Genomic DNA, 26,133 nt, shown 5'->3' on the forward strand with positions numbered 1-26,133 from the left:
GTCAATATTCCATTATCAATCTACATGGCTTTTGGCTTGTTTGTTTAAATAAGCTTGAACTTCCCATCCCCAGCAGCCCCGATTGATCTTGCTCAACAGCATGCCTTCGCTGAGAAGGCAGTGGTGGCAATTTTTCACTCATCACCTTTTTGAGAATTCAGCTAATGACAGTGGTGCAAATACATTATTTTCTCACATCCATGGGCTGAACTTCTAATGACCAAATCTATTCATAATTTTGCAGTCAGGGTTTTCCTTGCAGCAGTGTAAACATATGGAACAAGCAATTTTTGCAAGCACCCAGATTCTCTGAGTATCACTTTGAAACTTGGTGTGCCTCATTTCCCATATTTGTTCATGTTGCCCCCCCCCCCGCCATCACCACCCCTTAGTGCTTTGCTGAAATTTTCTTCCACAGTTATTAACCCTTCTCATTCAATTGGTTGGAAAGAAGCAGCTTTCTAAAAGGAATTCAAGGAGGAAGAACGTTTTGAAGAAATTCTCATGGGAAGGTGTCGTGAGGTCATAACTCACGTCCCCAATTACTCACACAGACGCAGGCAATAAAAACTAAAGACCTTTATTCCAAATGACTACAAGATTTGTGTTTACGAAATATAGTGTAGGAGCTACCGCAGAGACTCCAAGCAACACATTTGCCCTCTCCTTTCTAACCTTTCTGAGATTTGTCACATGGACCTCAATCTCCTCACATGTCTCTCTCCACGGGGATTGGATAAACTTCTTTGTCGCCTTCTGTTCTTATTGGTCTAATAACTATCAGCATCCTCAGTTCCCCATGACCTGTAAGGACGACAACCAGAGCTGAGTCAAAGTGTTTCAGAAGACAGTTTTTCTTTCTTCTCTTTCACCGCTAGAAATAAAAGCACACTCTGAATTTTATCCAAATTTTCCATTTGCCCAATTTTATCCAAATTATACATTTGTTGGTGGGCTTCACTGTTATTCTTCCTGCTTCTAGAATGCCCCACAAGGATGCCAGGCATGGGGCACTGCAGAGAATGCCAAATACAGAGCAGGCTTCTAACAAAGTTGATGTCGTTGCCATTGTAGTGGCAGTGTGCATAAAGAAGTGCACACACACATGCGCGCACGTGCGCGAGCGTGCATGCATGCATGGACACCCCCCCCCCAGGAAAAAGAAAGAAGCCATCTTGCCAAAGGCAAGTCCTACTTGTGAGAAACCATTGGAAATGTTTTCCTCCCACTGGAGGAGTTCAGTGACATGTGAATAAATAGGGTGATGGATTTTAACTGGTTCTTTGCATACTTTTCTGGGGTATAAATAAGAGAACTGTACTGAAATGCACTCTTTCCCCTTTTTGAATAAAGTATTAAAGCATACATTTAAACAGTCAATTTTTTAATGCAAATGTATCTTGGGTTGTGAATAAATTTTGTTAGCAAGACCTGTGAACATAAACAATATTCTTATACAGTTTGTAAACAGACTGTAAGCATGGCATGGGGTTGCAGAATTGGGAAGTCTTTTTCAGCTCAGGACTAGGCAGAAGCTGGAATAAATGAGTACCTCAAATTTGCCAGCAACTGGAACCATCTGCAAATAGTCACCTCAAAGTTATGTCTGAGGTCATGGGAACAGAACAGCTTCCAGAAGATCAACTCAAGGCAGGAGAATGAGTAAACAAATGCATACTGAAAAGGATTTAAAATATTGTCCTTGTGAAGATATGGAGGGGCAGGTACGTAGGGTTAGCAGAAGAAACTCAAGATCTAATGCTCTGAAGTGAGCAAGAAGAAAACACCTTGAGAATGTGTGTCAAGAGCAACTGTCTTTCTCACTCCCAGCAACTGGTATCTCAGAGGGTTAGGGAGATATGAGAATGGAGTTACTGTTGGCAAATCAGGCAAGCAGGTCTTATTCACGACCCCAAATGCAAACACTAGCAGAAATTATTTGCAGGGAATTTTTACTGTTTCCCAAACCTGACTTTTTGGGTTGAATGTTGGCTTGTTCGTGCATTAGCCAAGGGGGAAATGTGCAATTTTCAGCTTGATCCGGGAAATGCTAGTTTTTAAAGAACACACTTTTTTCAAATGGAAATGTCCTCTGTTGAAAATATGCATTTCTCTCCATTGAAAAGGGGCATTCCCTCTGCAAAACATACATGCCACACGGAGAGGGTGAGACTGAGCTTTGAGAAAGAAATTATAGGACCTAAAGAAGCATTTTTGCCCATACTTACAACTCACAATGTGTACCAGCCTTTTCAATATTACTTATCTTTAGATAAAATCAGTGGAGGAATTTGAGGGTAATAGGGTAAGATTTTCCTCTCACAATGTTAAATGCCAAATGAGGAGGTCCAGAGCTCTGCAGTCACTCCCAGGCATCTGGTCCTCTGTGCCTAATATTTAAAAAAGGGAGATCATAGAATCATAGACTAGTAGATTGGAAGGGGCCATGAAGGCCATCGGTCTAACCCCTTGATACTCTTAGATACACCAACTGGTCCCCATAGACAAACCAGTTCCAAATAATTTAGGTTAGCTGCCAGCCAGAGCTTTCAGATGACACAGTGGTGTTGTTCCCAGGTTCATGTAGGGGCATAGCTCACTGAGCTTAGGCTGTGCTGAAAATTGTATGAAAGTTTTTGCTTGAATTTTTTTTTAATCCTCTCACTAATTTGCAGCTGATTGCAAAAGGACAGTGAATGTATTCATTCCGTGAACTCTGATTGGCTATGATCATACCTGTGGAATATATAAGAAACATAACAGTCATTCTCAATAGAATTCACTTTCCCTAAGTGACATCACCAAATAGAGAAATCTGATTGGATTTTTCACACTGGGCTGCAGCTGTGTGTTGTTTGTGATAACCTGATGAGAAATGAAGAGAAATGTCCATGAAAGCAGGTGCAAATAGTGTGCACTTGATTGGAACAGCTGGAAACAAACATATGTAAAAGTGCTCTTTTCATCTGAGCACAAATCTGCTTCGAGACACATGCATCACACAGAACACCACCAACTCAAGTATTCACTGTGCAACTGCATTCTATAATGTTCCTCTTTAGCTGCACATTTTTGACGGTGGAGGGCAAGGTGTCTCACGTAGGAGGCTTGTCCTCTGATTTCCTCATTGAGGAAGCCCAGATAAGCTTCTCAGGATTTTCTGTTAAACCAAGCCAGCAAGATCAGTCATTAGGAACACTGGGGGTTGTAGTCCAAAACAGTCTAGAGGGCACTATGTTAAGACAGGCTGCATCAGAGCTGAAGGATGAGAACTTGTTTAGCTTAAATTGGAGGACCAGTACTACCCTCCACATTTCCGCAAATATTCTGGGATAGAGAAATTCTGTTTTCCACCTTTTGGGGTTCCACCATTGACAGAAGAGGCAGCTTGTTCACCTTCCCGTGGAATGATTGAGGCGTCACAGGGCAACCATGCACAGACCTGCTGGCCCTTGTTCTGGCCAGGGGTAGTGATGTGCCAGTCTGTTGGATTCAAGCTTGCTGAGGTTCCTTGGAGCTTGAGACTGTATCCAAGTGTGAAATTGTTGTTTTTCTCAGGTAGATCTGTGTATATTTTCATGTGTATTTTTCCAAACATACCCCTCAGTGGTAGGCATCTTTGGAATGTCTGCTTTGTTGTGTCTTACTAGAGCAGATCTGTGTTCATTTTTCAGAAGTACAATCTCCCATGAGCATTTTTCCAAACATTCAAAAGCTGTTGAATGCATTTTTTTAGCCTGGGTAATCACTTTGCCATATGAACATATCAGCATCAATATTACTTTCACTTCTATACCACCCCAGAGTTGAAGGTCTCTGGTCCCCCTGATCTTGCTGAAGCAGTGTCAGCTTCAGGATTTGGAGGAGTCTTGGAAAAAACACTATATACACATCCTTCTCTCAGATTGTACCTTCCTTCTGCAATTTTCTTCCTTCTGCTGAGCCAGAGTGAGAGACCAAGAAGCAGGTTGCTATGGGGAAAAGGAAGAAAAACTCCAGATGACTGTTGTCCATGGACCTCTCCTGGGATGTGGGGTTTTAGCAAGTGGCTACCTTTGTTGCCAGCCCTATGTGAAAGTCTCCACGTTTTAGCTCAAAGATTTGACCTTTTTTTCAGAAATGAACTCACCTTGTCCAGCAGAACTGTGAGCCCATGAAAACAAATAGGAGCACGAAAGTGGAATAAGGAGGGTGGGCAGTTGGAAGAGAAGAACCTTTGAAGCAGGGAGGCTTTCCATCAGAAGAAAAGGGAGCAGGCTTTGGTAGGCCCCTTTGAGTCCCACCAGAGCTAGCAGGAGCCTCCTGTTGCGACAGGGAGAGAAAGAAAAGCATGGAGGAGGAGAATGAGAAGGAACCTTGTACAAGATGTGTTGCTGTTGTTCTGGGGAAAAAGATACCAGATCAAAAGGGTCTGCTTAAAGACAGTACATATGCCAGCTCTGGGGGATTTCAAATTTTCACACTTTCTTGCATTTGTAATTTCTCAGAGTTCTAGGAATGATGTGCTCAGACTCTGATAGTATCAGGAACTCTCTGACAAGACTTCTGGTCTTCTAAATTAACAGCAGCTACCGATTAATGGAAAGCAGAGGGGCGTGTGCAGCCTTTCACACACTTGCTTCATTAATTCATGCCAGGCATTGCTTTAAGCTGCAGTGACAAATATTTGTTCTATTTAAGGGTTAGATAAAATTAATGAAAGCTTGATCTAGGAACAAGCTCATTAGCTAACGAGAACCATGATGTAGTGGAAGCATGGCGCTTAGCATTTGTCCAGTGCTGCCACCAAACCTTCAATGTGTGGTCCCAGCATATGATCTATCTCTCTACTCCATCCTGCAGCGGGACTGAGGCTTACAGAGAGTGGCCAGATTGTAAGAATTTAATTTCCACTCATTTGTCTGAGACATTGCTTCTCCCAATGTCCATCTGCTTGTATCAGCCCAGTAGCACTCAAGGAGAAATGTGTTGTCTTTCCTGCCATCAGATCATGTGCCAGTACATGGAATGAATCCTCCTCCTCACTCTTCTCTTCCTCATCAACATCCTCGGCTGCCCACATGAGGTAATGCACATATTAATTGCATCTCATGGAGTTCTTTGCTCTTGCCTCATGGGCCAGAGCTGGAAAGCACCTTGATTGTGCCCATTGGCACTATGAGCTGTCCTGGGGCTGAGAAAGGTAGTTGCTCATGGTGCACATTCTCAAGGCAGCCTGGCTAGATTTCGGAGGAGGAGGAGGAAGAGAGGGAGGAGCAGGAGGGGGACTTGGAATGTTGGCCAGCTCCAGACATTGACTTGAGAGAAGCAGAGAGACTTATCTGGCAGCCAGACAAGAGTGAACAGCGGGTGGGAGTGGGGAACTTCTCAGAGACTCCTGAGGTGGGTAGACCTCTTGACCCCTTGACATGATATCAGCTAGAGGGTCACCATACAGAAAAGGGGCATTTCCAAAAGGCCCCTCCCAAAGGGATGGAGCCCAGGCATGCTCAGAAGAAGAGTTCCTTTTGGTGAAGACCAGATTGGTTTCAACAAGCTGCTCTGTGTATGTTCAGAAATTCCTGGCAAACACTTTGGTCTATAAAGGAAAAAATAGCAAGGCATCTTGGGGTAACTTTCCATATTTGAGTTCATTCTTGGGAAAAGACCATCAATCGTACATGGAACATGCTTCCTTTTCCCCTATTTTTATCCTTTTTGTGCTCAGATCTCTTCATGGAAATGTTTGCAGTTACTACTCTCTCTCCACCTCCATGTTTTCCCAGCTGTTGCTGCTTCAAGAAAGTTGTTTGGTTGTTTGTGTTTTATTCCTGCTCAAGTGATCCCAGCCGGTGGTCGCTATGCAGTTACTGCAATCAGAGATAATTATTTGTTTCTAGTTGCGAAGGTGTGTCCGACCAATTGAGACTCCGTGGACAACTTTCCTCCAGGCCTTCCTGTCCTCCACCATCCCCTGAAGTCCACTCAAGCTCACACAAACTGTTTCAGTGACTCCATCCAGCCACCTCATTCTCTGCCGTCCCCTTCTTAGCACATTGCTAAGCTTAACACACTTCTTAGCACCTTCCGACCTGAGAGGCTCATCTTCTGGCTTCATAGCTCTTTGCCTTTTGCCACTGTCCATGGGGTTTTCATGGCAAGGATACTACAGTGAGTTGCCTTTCCTTCTCCAGTGGATCACCTTTTGTCAGAGCTCTCTGCGATGAGCTGTCCGTCTTGGGTGCCCCTGCACGGAATAGGTCATAGCGTCATTGAGCTACACAAGTGTCTTCACCATGGGAAGGTAGGGATCCATGAAGGGGGATAATTATTTACTGACCTCAGTAAGGATAACTGCAGCTGATCAAATTAAAGGAACTGGTTACTATTTTATTCATAGTTGATCACAGCTAGTTGGGGACCATGCTATACAGTATGGGCAGTTTATTAGTTTTGAAATGATTTTTGGCATGGTTGGGGTTGCTGATTGGGTAGGTGTTTTTAGATCCCTGTGCCCATTTTTAGAATTCCTGAACCACTTCTTGACTAGCACAACAAAGTTATTTCCTCTTTTTGCACTGGAACACAACAACTGCTACCAAATTGTACCTGATGCTAAATATGAAGCACATTTGGAGATTTTTGCTGGGTCAAACTGTCTCAGGAAATTCTGAAGCAAGCTAAACGAGTTTCTCAGCAAGACAAGTGACATTTCTCAGGAGTGCCTCACACATGCTTAATAGCACCTGCCTTCTCGCCATATGGGAAGATAAAGATATTCTTCATTCTTCTGTGTAACATATATCAATTCTTTTGGTTTCCAGCTGATTAACAACCCGAAGTGAATTAATATTTCAAGAAAGCACTAGGGAGCCATTTGCAAGACAGTATGAACTTTGCAGAACTGAATTCAGCAATGAGCTGTCGCAGCTCTTGGTGATGTGTGCATATGAGAGAAGGAGATGCAAACCTGAGCGCATTTCTCCCACTCATGACTATTTCATTTGTTGTCACCCTTTATTAGGTCTGATCTGGCGCATTTTTGGCCTTCTTGTCTTCATACCCGCTTCAAGCAAGATTTGAAAGAAGACCAGTTGACTTCTATGGGACCTACTTCCAGATAAATATGTATTAGCTTGGAACTTCATATGTGATTCATTCCCCCCACACTTGTTTATCTGCCTGGGTCAATCAGCACAAGGGATCCTTGTGTTAATCAGCTAGGGATAGATAAATCTATTTACTTCAGTCTCCAGAACTTTCTAACTTTTGGAAACACAAGTTAATTCTGTCTTGTTTTGTGCAATGGTTTGTGAACTTTGTCAAAATTCTACCAATTATTTCTATATATTTTATACATTCCAGGTTGGTATACACATTTTTATGCCTTTCTCTTAATAACTGCATTTACTATGCATGTTCTCTGAAGTATTTGTGTACAAATTCCCTACCGTATACATCAGGAGAGATGCACAGAATAGGAGAAATGGATTAAAATGCACAGATACTTCTATGGATTTATGTAATTTAGTTAACATTTCTTCTGATCTCTGTTTTTTCCCCCCAAAATTGTTTGTTTTTCATGAAGGAAGTGCATCACAAAATTTGTAGACAGGGTGGAATTTGGGGCTCTTCTGGGCTTGAGTTTTGCTGAATCACACATCCCTAAGAATGGGGAGCTCAAGCTAGCTCCCTTGACTGAATAGTTGGTAAATGAGACTGCCTGGTCCCAAGAGTAGCTCCCCTGCCTCACAGAGTCTCACTGGTCAGCTGTGAAGGGGCCAGCTGGTGTCTGCCCTGCTGTAACTCAGCATGCAGCTGTCAGGAGAGGCTGGGCTGCAGCAGTGGTGCTACCTCAACAGGCAGGTTCGTGTCTGCCCATGCTGGATCATTCCTGATGAGTCTTGGCAGGACTCTCAGTGGCTGAAACACACAAAGGATCTTGCCTCAGCAACATGGACCTACTTTTAACTATGCCAGCTCTATGGGGGGGGGGGTCTGCTCTTTAAAGAGTCCCTGACTCTTGCAGCTAGCAGTTGTGTAGGATTTTAAGATGATCCTGAAAATGGGATGAAGTCTGCTTGCAGGAGGAGCTTTTCTGATTATCTCCCTGCTGCCAGACGAGTGAACTTTCATGATCAGTTTTACAGAGGAGCAGACCATCAACACCAGCTGCTATCTTCCCCTCTCCTCTGTAAGCATTACTCATTGCCTCCAGCCATTGAGTTCTTTCCTTGGCATGGCCGCCCATTTCTCCTGTCCCTGTCTTGAATGTGCCCTCTCTCCATCCCAGAATGGTTTCTCCACAGGTGATAAAGAGGGTTTTGGAAGCCTTTTGGCTCAGTCCTACAGGATCAGGTGCAGCCCCCCCCCCCCCCACTGACCCAGCCCGTCCATGCCACCCCTTCCACAGATGGGCAGCACGACTTGGCCCAGAGGCTGCTGCCGGCCTTGTGCAAGTGGCTGTTAGAACTGTTGACGGGGCAGCAAAGAAAACATTTCCATCAGAAAAATGACCATGTCTCCTCCTCCTTCTCCTGAATCATGTACATCAAAATAGGCTTTTGTACCTTCTAGATTAAACCTTGTTCTTATGGCTTGGATGAGTGCTTTTGTGTGTATTCTAACAGATTCAGTACTTGTTAGATTTTCAAGATGGTAATTTGAAATGAAGCAGATGGTATCATGCACGTTCCTGCAACTTACTGGTCACGTTCCACCCTGAGGGGAAAATATTGTAGCTGCCACGGATATGCACGCATAGATATATATTTGCCATATGCTCTATGCTGTGGGAATTTTCAGAACACCTGAAAGTAGTATAAAGTTGGCAATATTTAAATATATTTCACATTGTTGTACATTGTTATTTAGAGGAGAAAGGTGCCGGAGGAAATCTGCCAAGGTCCTCAAAATCCATCCTTTTAAAACAAGCAAACAAACAATGGCTTGGAGCCAACCATGGGTTTTGATCATGATCCATTTGTTTCCCTATTGAACTCTAATTGAACTCAGTGAGACTTAGAAATGATTTACTATTAAAGCTTCATGACATATTTGGTAATTTTTTTAAAACTTTTTTTATATTGTGACCTTCCTTTGAAAAGCACCCTGCAAATACATCTATGATTTTTATTTGCAAAGTACTCTGAATATCAAGTAACAGGAAATAATGACCACAATCAGACACATATCCTGACCCACAGCAGCCATTCCTCCTCAGACTTGTTCAGAGGAAGGGCCAAAGCTGGTGCTGGAGACAATTTTGTTTAGCAAGCCATCCCCATTTATGATGAAATGACAGCTTGGGTCTGCTGCTCACACAAAAAGGGAAGCGGGTGAAACTTTTCCACTACCTCACATCACTTTATTGTGCCCTATAATATAATGCCAGTCTCTCCTTCTTTGGATTACTTCCCGTGTCAGAGCTGGCCTGGGATGGGGGTGTAGGAAGGTGTCATTCTTGCATGCAAAACATGTAAGTATCTTGGGCACTACCCTGCGATGTGGTTTGAAGGGTGCAGTATAAATATTTTGTAAACTGCAAGCTCATGAATTGCCCTCTCTCCTGCAGAGGGAGATGGCAGATGTTACAGCCAAGGTGGCCAGGATAGTGCAGAGGGGTGGCCTGGTACCCAAAGGTACGGATGGAGCACCAGGCACCTCTGCTGGTATTCACTGAAGCATAAGAAGCATTCCAGCATATATGGAAGACCATAAGAAAAGCCATGCCGGCCAGACCAGTGGTTCATCTGGTAGAACACTCAGTCCTTGCAGTAGCAAGGCAGCTGTCCACGAGATCCCTCGGACTGGTTGTGTGCAAGAATCCCACCCGCCCAAGCTCCCCAGCAACTGGCTCTGGCAGGCCTCCTCTAATAACAGATCCAGCTCAGGGCTGGCAATGCTCTGACACTGAGTACTGACCTGGCAGGCTGTCATTCTCTCATATATGGAGGTGGGAGGCTAAGCAGCTAGAGTCTCACCAGGAATGAACCCAAGCCACCTTCTGCTCTGACAGTGATCTCATGGAGGAATACAATGTACAGCTCAATCCAGAATTCATAATGACAGAAAATTAATTAGTGCTCTGTAAAGCCAACCAGCCCAACATGTGGAACAGATTTAAGGTGGCATTGAAGCTCAGTGTTCATTGTCACTTTTTGAAGATGTGACGGGTCAATGGATGAAGAAGAGCTGTCTTCCTTTAGAGAAAGCCATGTTGTAGTCTTGTCCATAAACTCACCAGCCTGGAAGAATGAAAGGTTACTCATCTGCCTTCCTGTTTGTCTTCAGCAGTACTGATATCGTCTGTGTTCATGAAAAAAGACCCCCAAGGGACCATGGCAGGCTTACGAGGATTGACAGCAGGTGAAATACCAGATGGGAAAATGTTGAATAATAAATGAGCCTATATTTTAAATCCCAATGTAGGAAAATATTAAATGTTAATAGAGCTAACAAAGACTGCTCTTTGGCGTTTCTTCAGTACAGGCAGCCTGCCAGTGCTAGCATTTCAGAAGTTTCCATTTTCATAGAATCTGGTCTCAGAAGAAAACGGTATAGTTTTCTACTTGTAGAAATACAACTTTGGTTTTGCTGAGTCTTGGAGGGGAGAAGTGATGGAAGTAACAATAACAACCCAAACATTCATTTGGAAATAATGAGTTTTTGACCATCTAAACCTGAATCAAAAGTCTTTTGGATTTTAGCTCAGTCTGTGGAGAAATCACTGACAAACTGCACTGTTGTAGGTGTACACTAGCAGAATGGAGTGAGCCCATCTCCAGTTGGGCCAAGCTGCCACAGTCATCATGCACAGAAAATTTATGTTTATCCATTTGTGATTATTGGTCATAGAAAACAGCATAGCAGGAAACATTCACTTACTTTTGGACATGGTTATCTTGACCTGCCCCTCTTGTTTGGACATCTAGTTTTAAAACATCTGCATCCAGGCTTAATCTTTCCACATTCTGACCTTCTTGACAAAAGTTTATTTTATGATTTTTGGCACCCTTATGTCTCATCTCTCTGACTGAATACTAAGTAACTGACCCTTGTCTTTTGGTCATCAGAGAAAAATTATATTCTTGAAGGAGAAGGCTATCTATGCCTGCTAGCCCAGCTGGTTCTGCTATAGCTCCATTATCAGAGGTAGCCTGCCCACAGATACCAGTTGCTGATGAGCCTGGGCAGGCAGAGGTCTTGTTTGTCCTGTCTGTGGGATCCTGTGGGCAGGTGGTTTGCCACCAAATGAACAAAGTGCTGGACTGGATTGGTGGAGCATTGGTCCAATCCAGTGTGCATGTTCTTATGTTCTCATATTCTTAAGAGGCTGCTTCTGAGGAAAATGGTGTGCAGGAAACTCAGCTTGTTTCCCAGGAGAACTGTCCTGGAGCAGGGTGAGGGGATGATTTTGCAGAGAAACTGGCTGTGCCATGGCTGTTCGTTGCAGCCTAAAGCACTCATGGGAGCCATAGCCCAGCACTGGGAGTTCTAGACTCTGCAGCAAAGCCCTGCCAGTGTCACACTGTGATTCCCACTGAGCCCTCTGGGAAGCCAGATGTTCAGAAAGGATGCATCTTGTTTCCCAACAAATTCATATGCACACAAGTGCACCAAACAAGTGTTTGTGAGTACCCTGTCAGAAGCTGCATTTGTACATTTTCTGCATGGTCAGAACCATTGGTAGTAGATGGGCATAGGCTGCTGCTTACAGGTCAAGCTATCGTTACAAGCAGGAGAGCAGGCACGGTCAATGAATGAGGTCCCCCCATTCCCCGCTGCAGTGCCCAGTTCTCACTCTTTCTCCCCTGAAAATTGTGGCATGAATAGTATCAACAAAAACAGAACAGAACAGAACAGAACAGAACAACTCCAAGGAACTAGTATAAAATATCACAAAACTTCAAGGTCACTGGTTTAAAAAAAGGAAAATCTAGTCCCCACGTCACTGTTTTCCTCTGGGGATACTTTTGTGAAAATATCATCTTGTCAGCCATCAAAAAAGACAAAGAGAATTCATTGAAATGTTGTCGTTTAGAGAAAGAAGGCGGGAGACAAAGGAAACTCTCTTCCCCCACGTTGAAGATATCAGTGTCCAGGCGGGAATAGATGAAAGCATAATCAGACGTAGGCATGTGCCTTATAGACAGATGGCTGTTGCAGGGAAATACAGTCTGATGTCATCGCTGAAGTACTGCTCCCATTCCTGGCAGCTCTTGGCTCCCATTCCTGGCACCATGCATGAGGTGGCGGGGTGGGGGGGGGGGAATGAGGAAAGAGTTTCCCTTCATCAGTGATGAGCTTGGAAAATATCCCTGACTGGGGAAGCCTAATCTACACAAAGCCAAGCTCACACCAGAGTGAAGTTTGGAGAAGGTGCTGCTTGGTTCTGGATACTGTAGGCAGCATGCTGTGGCAGGGAGGGAGAGAAAGCCAAGAAGGGATGGGAAATATGCTCAGCAGTGCTTGGAATACACTGTTCTCTGGCCACTGCCAGTGGACTGTACGAGCCCCCATGGTGGCTAAGATACAATACAGAGATGGAAAGACACATCACTCCCTCAAGCACCCCATGGACTGAGGACCTCACAACACCTGGTGCACTAGCAGAGAACCTGCAGCACCTTCGTCTCATCACACATTCCAAGATTTGGTCAGCCTACCTCAACTACATAAGGGATGTGAAACAGGAACTCTGGATATTTCATATGTGCAGGTGTGAACATTGTTGCTAGTCGCAAAGTTGTGTCCGACCCATCGCGACCCCATGGACAACATTCCTCCAGGCGTCCTGTCCTCCACCATCCCCCAGAGTCCATGAGCTCACACCGACTGCTTCGGTGACTCCATCTAGCCACCTCATCTTCTGCCACCCCCTTCTTCTTTTGCCATCTATTGTTCCCAGCATTAGGCTCTTCTCTGGGGAGTCCTTCCTTCTCATTAGGTGGCCAAAGTATTTGAGTTTCATCTTCAGTATCTGGCCTTCTAAAAAGCGGTCAACATATATGTGTGTGTATATATATATTGTTAGTAATACTTTTTCCCATGTGTTAAAGCATTAGTCTTCTTGAAAGTATGCATTTTTCACGCACTTTAAAAAAATATACGCATGTCTTTGAACACATAGCCTATCGTAGCCTATTGGTCAAGTGGCAAGTTCAGAAATGTCATTCTGAGGGATTATATTAAATACTTCAGATTCTATTTAAGTTTGGTCAGGGAGGTGCAAACTAGGTAAGCCCACACCAATGATTAGCAGAAACAGATTTTTCATACACCCCCTGCTTGGGTTTTTGTGTAAGGACACACTGTTCCACAGCTGCAGTGGGCATTTGCTTGGAGCAAGGCTTTCTCAGCTCCCTAAGATGGCATACTCTCCTCAGACAACGTACTCAGCTCCCTTATTGGTTGTTTTCCAGATAAGAATTAGAACACATCTATTTTTAGTACATTGGATATTTCAAAATTCATTGAAAAATATTTTTGGACAGCTTTTTTAAAATTTTAAATTGTTTTAAGTGGGAAAAGTGATATAGAAATACAGCAGAATGTAGGAATTAATGGATGTGTTGACCAGTAATACTTAGAACATGCTCTTTGAAAAGCACATATTTGATTTATGCAATGCAAATGTGGAAAAATCTGATATAAAAGAACATGTTTCTTTTTCACAGGGAGCTAATTTATTGCTATTAATGTGCCAGGTCCTGGCTGCCTAGCAGCAAGCCATCATTTGCATGCGTACAAGTCCGGTTTGAGTCCCTGGCATTTTCATTCAAAAGTATGGCTGCAAAGCACCTAGAAAGCAACTGCCTGCTCAAGAATCACAGACCTGCCTCAGTATAAAGCAATTTCTTATGTTCCTTCAAACTCCTTAATGTAAACTTCCTCTCTCATCCTGCCCTGGTACCTGCAGAGTGAATTCTTTTGGAGACAGTACTGACAAAAGGTTCATTATATCCATGCACAGGTGAATGCCTGCATTTGGATTCAAAGTGCCAGTGTAACAACTCTCTCTCTCACACACCCCCACACTCGTTAGACCTTCAGAATGCTGCTTCAGCATCATGAGGGGTATCAAGCAGGGTCTCGAATGTCTGAGGGAGGGGAGGTTTCTTGGCTCCAGCCATGTATGGACGATCCATTGCCAGTCCATTACACTTTCACAATTATTCAATTATATTAAGTCCTTTAAAATGCACAAAATGTATATTTATTTCTATATTCAATTTCCCCTAATATACACATTTTGGTATGCTACATTCCCTCATACTCACATTTTTATATACAGTTTTGGAGCTAAGAATTTCAGCACAAAATTCAGAAATATATGCAATTCATAAGCCTTATTAGGTTCTGTTCTGTGGATTAACTCAGAAAGTATGAATTAGGTTGGTTCATTTGAAAATGCAGACCGAATGAAATTCTCCCCATCCTTCTTGATGGTAAGCAAATGGCACTTCTGCTCCTTGTGAATGGTTCTTAGAGGACGACCATAATACAATTTCCTTACTGCATCCATTGGCTCTAGCAGCCTTGGCAGTCCAGGAACTACATTTCCTGATAATGAAATACCAGAAGTGGAATTGAGATGTATGTGAAAATAAAATGCCAGCAATTATACGTCACATATTTCTCAAGGTAAAAGCAACCAGCTCTCTGTTAGATATCCTGCTGGAAATTCCTTAAAACCATCATTGAAATGTTGTTAATAGTTATTTGGCATTAATTTGTCATGCAATAATTATCCTATTAAATCTAAATTAAACCATCAAATTGCACACTTCATTTGAAGTGTGAACCTAACAATTAAAGGAAAGGGGGAAAGGGGAAGGAGGATAATTTCTCTTACCCCCTCCTATTGAAGGAACAAGCTACTTCTCAAAGTTAGTGCAGGGAGGTGGGGGCGGGGAGAAATGAAGGGTGCATGGGTGCATGCATGTGGGGAATAGTGGAGTGTGTGGATATGGGAAGCAGGTGCACCTTGCTGCTCATGCAGCTATTAATAGGAGAATGTGTGATGGTGAGATAATGACAGATTGTTTGGTTACCTGTGAACCTAACAATCACCGAATTGATATCGTACAGGAGGAATTTGGGGTTGCTTTCCCTGGAAAGATGTGGCAGAGTATCACTGAGCTTAGCAAGGTGTTCATTCAAATGGGGAGTCTTTTCATGGAAGCAGCATGATAGGCCTTAAACTCAGTATTTCCAGTTGGGGCCCTAATGCCCAGGGGCCCACAAAACAACCAGTCATAGTGACAGTCCAGGGAATTACAACTAGGCAAGCATGCACCTGCAAACACACACACACACTGAGCGGGGTGGCCAGGTATGCACATGGTTGCAATGGTGCTATTCTGATAAAGATTATGTTTTTACTTTTTGCAGAACTATTCTGCGTTTAATTGCCATGACCATGACAGTACTTTGATTGAAACGAACAAGTAATGATCAAGATATTCTTTTATTTTGTTTCTCAAATGAAGACTAGAAATAGGTTTTTTTGTTTTTGTTTGTTTGCTTGTTTGTTTTCTACCTCCCCCATCTGGATATTTTATTTTATTTATTTATTTATTAAAACATTTTTATGCCGCCCCATTCGCCGAAGCCTCGGGGCGGCTTACAACAATAAATTAATATAAACATTAAAAATCTTATGGGTACTGCTCAGGCTTTGTTCTTGAGTCGTTAAAAGTCGCAGCCTTCTTACAGTTGCTCGAATGAAGATTTCTGACAGATTGACAGAGCAGCGTCAGGTGGGATAACACCTGAAGGCTGCATTGCATCAAACTGCAGGCAGTTGCCTGCCCCTGGGTGAAGCCTTGACCCCTGGCATTCCAGGCACACTCCAGAAAGTGCCCAAGAAAGGGTCTGTCCACACAATTCCCCCAAGGAAGGGCTGCTCCATGGCAGGGGGGGGGGATGTGCATCTGCCTCCCACACTGGACCAAAGAACAGTAGGGCAGAGAAGGAAAAGCAGGACATGATCCTACCTACTTGATCTCTGCCTCTGAAATGAGCAAATGAGGGTAATGCTGAGAAAGAGGATGAGAAGCGAGAGGAGCTGGTGGCAATGAAGGGGAGAAGAGGGTATCTTGTCCAAGGGCCCTTTCAAATTGTCTTTGAGAAAGCAAATTGTCTTCATTTCTTTGCTGCTGAAGATCCTGAAGAGGTGGCTAGATGTCCTGCTTTAGGCAAGTCACGCTTCTGCTGGAATGGCTACCTTGTACAGATCCAGATTGAAGATAACACACTCAAACAACTGTGGCCCAAGTTTAGTCTTGAGCAGGAGACTCATGTGACATCTGTTTCAAGTATTCCATGGTTAAGAGTTGTGCTGTATTATATAGTGGAGAATCAACAGGATGGCAGCCAGTGACAAGCAGGGTTCTTTTCATAAATGACATGGAAAAAGGGGTGACCAGTCTGCTGATCAAATTACCAGATGGTACTAAAACTGGGGCAGTGGCCACAACTGAGGAGCAGCAGATCCAGAAGGATCTAGACAGGCTGTGGAAGTGGACAGAGGAAAACAGGATGGCATTCAACGTGGATAAGCTGTTGGGGAATAGGAATGGGTGTCATAAGACAAGGTTAGGGGACAAGTGGCTGGAGAGCAGCACTTCTGAAGAAGACCTCGGGGTGCTAGTTGACCGCAGGCTAAACATGGGTCAGCAGTGTAATGCAGTGGTCAAGAGGGCGAATGGCACCCTTAGTTGCATAGCCAGAAGTGTGGTTTATAGATCGAGAGAGGTATTACTACCACTCTATATGACACTGGTGCACCCACAACTGGAGTATTGTGCTCAGTTCTGGGCTCCACATTACAGAAAAGATATAGTCTGGTTGGAATGGGTGCAGCATAGGGCCAAAAGGATGGTGGCAGGTATGCAGGGGATGCCGTATGAGGCGAGACTGAGGGAACTGGGTCTTTTCAGCCTGGAGAAGAGGCGACTCCAAGGGAATTTGACAACATATAAGTATGTGAAGGGGTGTCACAAGGAGGTGGGTAGAGACCTGTTCTGCCCTGCAGAGGAGGGCCGGTCACATTTCAGTGGAGCAAATATCAGGGAACCAAGGTTCAATCAGGGAACCAAGGTACTTCCTGATGGTTAGGACCCCGAGGGTATGGAATGGGCTTCCATGGGAGCTGGTTGAAGCCCCATCAGTAAAGGATAGGCTGGTCATGCACATGGAAGGCATATCATGAGTGGAGCCAGCTGAAGCCTGGCATCAGAGTAAATGGCCTGGGAGGCTCCTTCTCAGTGGTTCTCTTTCTATGTTTCTGTAATAATATGTATAAATGCAAATTAAAATAACATATATATGTGTAACATATAAATTAGCTTATACAGATCTTGGGCAAGTATGTGTCCTCCTTTTTGCTGTTATTTTTCCTTTAGTTTTGCTGATTTATATAAGAGATACTTGAGGATTTTGTTCAATCTTTTTAACATTGCAAATTATTTAATAATGGATTTGAATACACCATTATGTAGTAATTTAATATAAATAATTTAATTATTTTAATGCTGTGATTATGATTATTAATTTTCTCTACCACGTGGTCTTCTCTGAATGGTTTGCGATAATTCATACAAGGCAATGCAATGCAACACCATAAACATTTTCCAAAATGCTACTTTTAGAAACAAGTTCACAGCAAACATACAATGCAATACCAAAGTTAAAAAACTGGCCATGGGTGCCCCCCCCCCCGCAAGATAAACTGAATGGCAGATTAACCACACTGAAATGAAATGATACCAACTTAAGTTAGATGAACATCATGAACAGCAAACTGGCTATAACCCACAGATCAGAAGATGTTTTGCCTTCTGATTTTTGAATGTCTCCAAATAGTGTGATCCACTTCTCTTAAAAAGCACATGACAATTCATAGTTACATGTATTCAAGTGCCACAAAGTGTGCTGTGTATGTGTATTAGAATGAACAGGAATGAAAAAGTGCAAAAGGGACACATTGCAGAAAATAGACTGATTCTTCAGTTTTAAGTTGCCACTTTTGTCCCTGGTTAAAAAAACAAATCAAATCAAATCAAAAACAAAAAGTATAGTTTGAGAACATGGGAAGGAAGTCAGAATGGTTAAAACTAACAAACAGCACTTATGCCATTGAGCATCTGAGCGTATTTACTGTACCTGTTCAGAACTGACAGCTGATAAAATTTCTATTATGGCTGTTCAATAAGGGGACATAAGCAGAAAACCTATCACTTACCTTTTTTGTCCACTTGCAGGGAGCCGATTCCAATAATTGAAAGAATTCTCTCTCTCTTTCTCTCCTGCCTGCTTACTCTCATCTTCCTTGTAAACTTGTGGGTCAGCCACAGGTCATATGCCGATGCTAGTGATACGAACAGATGCAACCTTGCTGGCTCTCATATGAGCAGATGGTTTCTGGATAAATTGGATTAAAATACTTTAATTCGTCACCTCTGGAGTTTTGCTGTCCTATCTGCCAGGAAATCTCCTTGGTAACATTCCTGCTGTTATTACTACTTCCCCCCCGCCCTCCACGCCATCTCTCCAGAACGATCTGCTGGTGTGTGTACATTTGCTTTTTACCTCTAGGAAATTAAAGGAAGAGCTAGTAGGATGTAGCTGTAGCAAATTTGCTTGTGCTCGTAAAATCTTTGAACACATAGATTTAGAGCATTTTGCAAGAGATGCCCTGAAAATTCAAATATGTGCTTGATAATCTGTTGGGGTGTTATTTTATATATTTTATATATTTATGAACAATGTTTGTGTGTATCTCATAAAAAAACCCAAAATCTAACACGTTTTACTTTCACAAAATAATAGGCTAGACTGTGTAATAGGTTAGACTGAGCAAAACATCATATGACAAGATTCATGGACTGACTTCACTCTATATGGGGTGAGGGGCTGCATGGCCAGATACAGACCTGGCTGAACCCTATGCAAGGTAATAGGAATGGCATTGACCCATAGAAACAGTCAGAAGGGGCCTCCCAGGCAATCAAGTCTGACCTCCGGCACCAGCCGGCTCTGCTCACGACATGCCCACCATGCGCACGTCCAGCCTATCCTTGAACACCCGCACCGATGGGGCCTCAACCACCTCCCGTGGAAGCCCATTCCACACCCTCGGGGTCCTAACTGTCAGGAAATGCTTCCTGGCATCCAAATGGAACCTTGGCTCCCTGAGCTTTGCTCTGTTGGAGCGCATCCTGCCTTCCTGTTCTGGAGTACCTGCTCCTCAGTTGTGGCCACTGCTCCAGTTTTAGTGTCCTCTGTGAAATTGATCAGCATACTGTTCACACCTTCTTTCATGTTATTAATGAAAAGATTAAACAGGATCAGCGCTAGGACAGAGCCCTGGGGTACCCTACTTGTCACTGGCTACCATCCCATGTTTTTGATCAGACCTAATCTACTCAAAATGGGTCTGCTTTCCAGCAGCAGCCAAATCCTGCAGCCTAATGGTGTCTGGTAGATTTCAGCCATGATGTCTGCTAGAACAACTGCAGCCATTTCTGTATGCCCCACTGATTACAATTAGAGAGTTGTCGAATTGGTATTAGCATCCAATCTAGAGAATTCCTTGGAGCTTTGTCCTTTTTGATGGAAAGCAACCTTCTCAATCCCACCCTGTTTATTAATAGCCATAATGTCAGTACAATTGTAAGTCTTCAGAAAAGCTTCTTCCCCTCTTGCAGGAATTTTAATTAAAGGAAGATTAGGAACATTCTGGGCCAAGCTGATGAATTTGCAAGAAGGGACAAATCTTTTCTGTTAACTAATTTTATTCTTTTATCTTTTTATAAAGCAATATTTCATTTGTTTATGTTTTAAAGTACAGTGGAACCTCGGCTCACAAACACCTCAGTTCACAACCAAGTTCATCTTGCACCCATTATTACAGAAACATAGAAACAGAGTGAGTCAAAGGGGCCTCCCAGACCAGCCAGCTTCACTCATGAAATGTGTAGCATGTGCAGGTCTAGCCTCTCACCAATGGGACTTTAACCACCTCCCATGGAAGCCCATTCAATACCTTAGGGGTCCTAACTGTCAGGGCGTTCTTCCTGGCATCCAAATTGAACCTTGGTTCCCTGAGCTTTCCTGCCCTACTCTGCAGGGGAGAACAGGTCTCTACTCACCTCCATGTTGCACCACCTCACATACTTATATGTAGCCCACAGATCCCCTCTGAGTCTCCTCTTCTCCAGGCTGAAGAGACCCAGTTCCTTCAGTCTCGCCTTATACCCCCACCCTCTGCAAACCGGCCACCAACCTTGTGGCCCAACACTGCACTGACTCTAAACTGGCTATATCCTTCCTGTAATTTGGAGCCCAGAACTGAACACAGTACTCCAGTTGTGTAGAGTCAAAAAAAGTGTTAGGAATACCCCTCTAGATCCAGAAGATCTATGTTTTATTAACAACTTGTATTTCATTTAATTAGTGTGGACAAATATGCATTTCCATTGGAAATAGTGCGCTCTTCAACCCCTCCTATGGACAGAAGTGTGAAAAAGCACATTTTGCAAAATACACATTTTTGGAATGTGCACACAAGTTTCAGGATATGCTAGCACTGGGCTCAGTGTTATCTACATTCAGGATTGTGAATGGGGCAAATTTGAATGATTTGTGAACTGAAATGTCATTCTCATACTTCCCTCCATTGGGTAAATACCATTGGACACAAACATACATGACAAATTCCTTCTTTTGAAGATGTGCTTGGTACCACATCCCTTCTTTCCAAACCTCTCTAAAATCCCATCAAGACAGGCAGGTGAAGACCCACTTTGCATTCACTGGGAAGGGTGAGAACTCAAAATGTTATCAAGAGGCATCGAGCTGTGAGCAGCAGGTTTATTCTTATTATGGCTTTTGTAGGAAAAGGAGAACCATCTAGAGAATGACTACAAATCAATGGGTGGCTGTTGGGACTGCAGCAGCTGCCTCAGCCTGGATTGTAAAGACTGTAACTATTTATAGGCTATGTCAGAAACAAAGTGTATTTTATGTTTTCATCTGTAAAAATAAACCTATGTTTAGTTTTACTTTACTCCTTAGTGAGTAAGAGGCAGAGAGAGAGAGAGAACATGCATACCTTCGAGAGCAATCTTGGTAGAGAAAGAAGGTGGCTGTGAAGGAAATAACTGAATTAAGGTCATTACCCTAGATGCTTTTATAACCTATCAGTTACATACACAGTTTGGGGAAGTGGGGGATCAGGTAAACAGTTTGCTACAGGCACATGAGAGTAAAACAATAGGTTAAATAGGTTAAACAATAGACAACATAAAAGAAGGACCTTCTTGAACAAGCTGATTAGCATATCTCAGGTGTACCTGGGAAGCGAGATATGCAGCATGGATTCCTGACCAGATCAGGAATTGCACCTTAAATCTCAAGCAGCTCTTGCAGTGTCTTACTTTCAGCAGCCATCTTATGGCAGAACTTCACTCATTTTGTCCTGGCAGAAGCAATGGGAGCACCTGAGAAGGAAATGTAAAGGGGAAACCAAGTGGTGTAGAGGGTCAGAAAATATGCTTTATATGCTTTTAGGTGCCAGGGAAAAACCTTTTTTATTTGCCCAGCATTTTAAAGCTTAAATAATTTTAATCTGATTTTATTACTATTAATATCCTTAGTCACATTTTATCTTGTTATTATAGTCATTGATTGTTTGTGTTTATTGTTTGTTTATATTATATTGTAAGCCATCTCTGAGACAATTGGATTGTATAGGACTGGATAAAAGTATTCTAAATGAATAAATAAGGAAATGTCCCTGCGAGCCTACCACCCCATGAGAAGGTCGGTTGTTCACCTCTTATTCTCCCTCCCTTGTGCTATAGAATTTCCCTGTTTCCTTCATGTCGGTCTCTACATGCATATACAGTTCAGTTTGTAAAGTGCTCATTTACAGTTTCAGCAGCTTCTCAACATTTACATGAAACCTCTGGGAGAGTTCATCAGGAAGTTTGGGCTGAGGTATCAGCAGTGTGCTGATGATACTCGGTTCCACATCTCCTTACATCAGATCCAGGTGAGCCGGTCCCCTTGTTGAACTTGGATGTGTTTTGATAATGGACTGGATGAGGACCAATGCACTGAAACTCAATCCAGGCAAAGATGGAAGTGCTGTTGGTGAATGCTCTTTCTGAGAGATGAGATGACCATTTCCTGCCCTGGACTTGGTCATACTTCCAGTAAAGGGCAGTGTCCGCAGCTTGGGGATGCTCCTGGAGTGCTTGATTGGCTATTGCACATTCCAGGACAGAATCCCACTTCTGTGGATCATAATTTTGAGAGTCAGTGTGGTTAAGAGCATGGGACTGAGATGATCTGGGTTCTAGTCCCTGCTCAGCCATGGAGCCAACTGGGTGACTTTGGGCCAGTCACAGACTCTCAGCCCAACCTACCTCACAGGGTTGTTGTTCTGGGGATACGATGGGGGAGGAGATGTAAGCTGCCTTGAGCCCTTTGTAGGAAAAAGGCAGGATATAAATAGAAAAATAAATAAGTAATTTTGGCGCCCAACTTGGGGCTGCCTTGTGTTGGTTACATTGGGCAGTGGGTCTGCAATGACCAAGAACAGACTCGTGGCCAGCATGAGACCTGTTTGTCCTAACAGGGGAAAGTCCTTGGCTGACAGAGGACAGCTGACCCACAAACTGAGTGATGCTATTTTGAGTGTGAGGCCAGGGTTTGGGGGATGGGTGGTCAACTTGGTGAGTACCTCTTGCCCTATCAGGTTTTCTGTTTAATTTGGTTTTGGGAGTCACAAAAGAGACTCGTGTAAGTCCTGGGCAACCATAAGGCACCAGTTGCGGGTTATGCTCTGAGCAATGGGCTATGGATCAAGGAGAAAAGGGCCACAGTGCATTCTGGCTCACTTTCGTCATCTGGGAGGATGGGGATACTTGACCCAGGAAAATAAGTTTTCTTTAGTGAAAACCAGTGGTCCTATTATATGCAAAGAATGAAGGTAAATGGCCTTGTGGGGAGTATTAAGCATAGTACCATATTGCAATTTCTGTTATTTTGTAAATGGAAAGGTAAATGGTTGGAATGTGAGCATTGTTTATGGCTTTGTCTTGAAAACCTAAGCAGTGTATGGCTTGTGCGTTATCTCATGTTTGGCAGTGGAAAGGGAGAGGAAGAAGAGGATGAACCCTGTATGCAGCCTTTGCACAGAGGCCAGAAGGATCCGGATCCTTCCCAGTGAGTCAACATTAGCACAGGCTGAGCATTTAAATGTTGAATAGACTTTCTTATATTTGTTTAATTGTATTTCCAGTGCCATGCTGCATCCTTCTCAGCTCTTGCAAAGCTGTCATCTCACACACGGCTCATTTTTTCTTTCTTTTAATGATCTCAATTTAGCTGGGCCTTGCATTGGGCCCAGGTAATTGGGCTAGAGGACTCTGATTTTCTCTTTGTACCACTGCTCAGCATGTGACATAACTCTGCATAATAGCCCTCCTCTCCGGTGAAGATCTGGCCCTGCCAGCACCTCCTCAGAGGCTGGTTCTGAAGTGAGGAGGAGAGTTGGCATCCTCGGCCCACCAGGTGCCAACCCCCTTTGCCTTATTAGTGCTCATCCAAGTGCAGGCAATAATGAATCGGATGGAAGCCGAATGAACAAGAGCTGATGCCTTTTTCTTATCTTTCCCTGCCACTGAAGGAAAACATAATGGCCAAGTATTCATGCTCTTCCCCATCTCTATTTTGGTTTATTTTTTTTCCCTTTCTGAGTGTTTCTCAGCCTAATTAAATGGCAAAATTGAATGGACAACCACCTAAGCAAGCCAATGGGAGCCACAATAAATATTCCAGAGGCATTATTTTTTTTCTTAAGCTGAAACAATAAATAAATAAATGCACGAGGTTATTACTTAAATTAAGCAATTTTGCCTAAATGGAATGGGGAATTAAAAGATTCATTTCAAACATAAAACTGCAACCAAGCCATCATGATCAATTAAGAAACAGAAAATGCTGCTATCTATAGTCAGACTTGTATAAATAAGTGCCATAAAGAGATTGTTAAGTGGAAGGCTGGAGAGTGGGAAGAGCAAGCTAATCAACATGCATAGACTAAGAGGAATGAATGACTGGCAAGAGTGAAAGACTGTGGGGAATGTCCCATTCTAATTAGAGAAGCCAGCCATGCATTTAGTTATCTCTCCTGGACAATGAATTGATATGCGTGGGGATCCCGGCACCTCTAGGTCTTGGAGGCTTGTAGCTTGCTAGAGAAGTGAACCTGAGGAGGCAAAGCGCTGGTGCTACCTGAGGAACCTAGTCGTGATCACTTTGGATGTCTACTGAGCTTTGCACAAATTCTAAGCAAAACTTCAGATCAGAGTTCAATTGCCATTCAGGTGGAGCACTGCTCTGAAGTTTGCAATGTGTTTTCCATAAATAGACCAAAATGCATTTAAACATGAATATTTAATGATCAAATACATTTACCAAAGCATGCTTTTAGAAAAAACACCTTATATAAATGGTATTTTGGCTTAAAGATGCTAGTGGTATGCTGGAAATTTATTTTGTATTCTTGACTATTCCTATTCCATCAGTTTCATAGAAAAGAAATTGCTCTTGTGGGCGGGGTGGGGGGGGGATGAAAGAGAAGAACGTTTTGCTGAAATTCTTCTTTATTTATTATCCTTTGATACCATCAGTACCTGAAGGTCTCTGGCTTTTTGCAACAAAGAAAGGCATAAATTCAATTTCATAAAACAGAATATAAAAGTTTAAAACTATAATATAAACCCCAAAACTCAAATGAAACCAAAATAAAACCTAGCAGTAGTGCTAAGGTTTAAAATTCAGTAGCACATTTAAAACCAACAGAAGTGGAAAGACTGCAATGTCTGGGAAAACAAGATGGTTTTCACCAGGTACTGAAACAACATCATTAATGCCAGGCAAGCTCATTTCATTCCATATCTGGGGTAGAACAATAGAAAAGCTCATTTCTTGGCAGCTACCTACCTGATTCCATTGAGTGTAGGAAGTGGAGTTCCACTGAAGATAAACTTAAGTCTGGACAGATACATATAGGAGTCCAGTTTAATCTGAACTGGGGGAGGATGGGTAAAGTCCCCCAGAAACATGTCCTGATGGGGCAAGTGAGGGGAGAGGACCAGTTTTCAGGTCCAGGGTGTTAGATGTACTGCCAGGGCTGGTGGGAATCCTACGAAGAGAGTGCCAGTATAAGGGAAGATGGGAGGAAGGAGGAGGCCAGGGGACCCAAAGAAAGGGATTTGTGAGAAGGCACTGAGATGCATGTATTGTGATTTCAGGAGCATGGGTAATAAGCAGGAAGAGCTTGAGGCTCTCCTGGGAAGGATATGACCTGGTGGGGCTCACAGAAACCTGGTGGGATGAAAGGCAAGACTGAAATGTAAACAGAGTGGTATGGCCTGTTTAGACAGGACGGAAAAGGAAAGAGGGGAGGAGGTGTAGCATTATATGTGAGGGATAGGACGCAATTAGATAGAATGTGGAGCAAGTGGGGATCTCGTAGAGGCAGTCTGGGTGAAAATAAGGGGTTTTGACAGGGGGAGGGATCTGACAGTGGGGGTATATCACCCTCCAAATCAATTTGAGACCCTAGACCAGTGGTGGTGAACCTATGGGACATGTGCCACAGTGGGCACAAAGAGCCCTCTGTCGGCACGTGAACCAAGTCACTCCAGCATCTCCCCAGCAGCCAAGCATCAGATAACAGCATACACAGGGGCCATGCGCATGCTTGGAAAAGAGTAGAGGTACCAGGCAATGATGTCACAAGTCACAACTCATTAGCTGCGACTTGTCCAAGATTTCTCATGGCTGGTCAGTGCACTGCCAAGGATGTGTGTGTATATTATATTTGCTTGGACTGGATGTGAGTTTTTTTTTTCCTGAACTAAAACCTCAGTTTTCAGGTTTTGTTGTAGTGTAGGCACTTGTGATAGATAAGTGGGTTTGGGTTGCAGTTTGGGCACTTTGTCTCTGAAAGGTTCACCATCACTAGGTATGGGTTAGAAAAACGAGGTGTCCTGGCATGGTTTTGATGGTTGGAATGTATTTAGAATGGGCAGAAAAAGCTAGTCAAGGCTTTTTCAAAATTGCCCTATT

General features: G+C 43.3%; 1 long non-coding RNA gene across 1 annotated transcript in view; it reads right to left on the reverse strand.

Moving 5' to 3' along the window:
• Positions 1–570: 570 nt before the first annotated feature.
• LOC123019601 overlaps positions 571–26,133 on the reverse strand; it is a 39,698-nt gene continuing 14,135 nt past the window's right edge. Inside the window, exons 2-3 of the long non-coding RNA XR_006413941.1 lie at positions 18,230–18,408; positions 571–804 (exon numbers count right to left, since the gene is read on the reverse strand). This is a non-coding gene — a long non-coding RNA (uncharacterized LOC123019601). The remainder of the gene's footprint in view (positions 805–18,229; positions 18,409–26,133) is intronic.

This window comes from Varanus komodoensis, unplaced genomic scaffold (assembly GCF_004798865.1).
Source record: "Varanus komodoensis strain SLA01 unplaced genomic scaffold, ASM479886v1 scaffold131, whole genome shotgun sequence".
Taxonomy (NCBI): domain Eukaryota; kingdom Metazoa; phylum Chordata; class Lepidosauria; order Squamata; family Varanidae; genus Varanus; species Varanus komodoensis.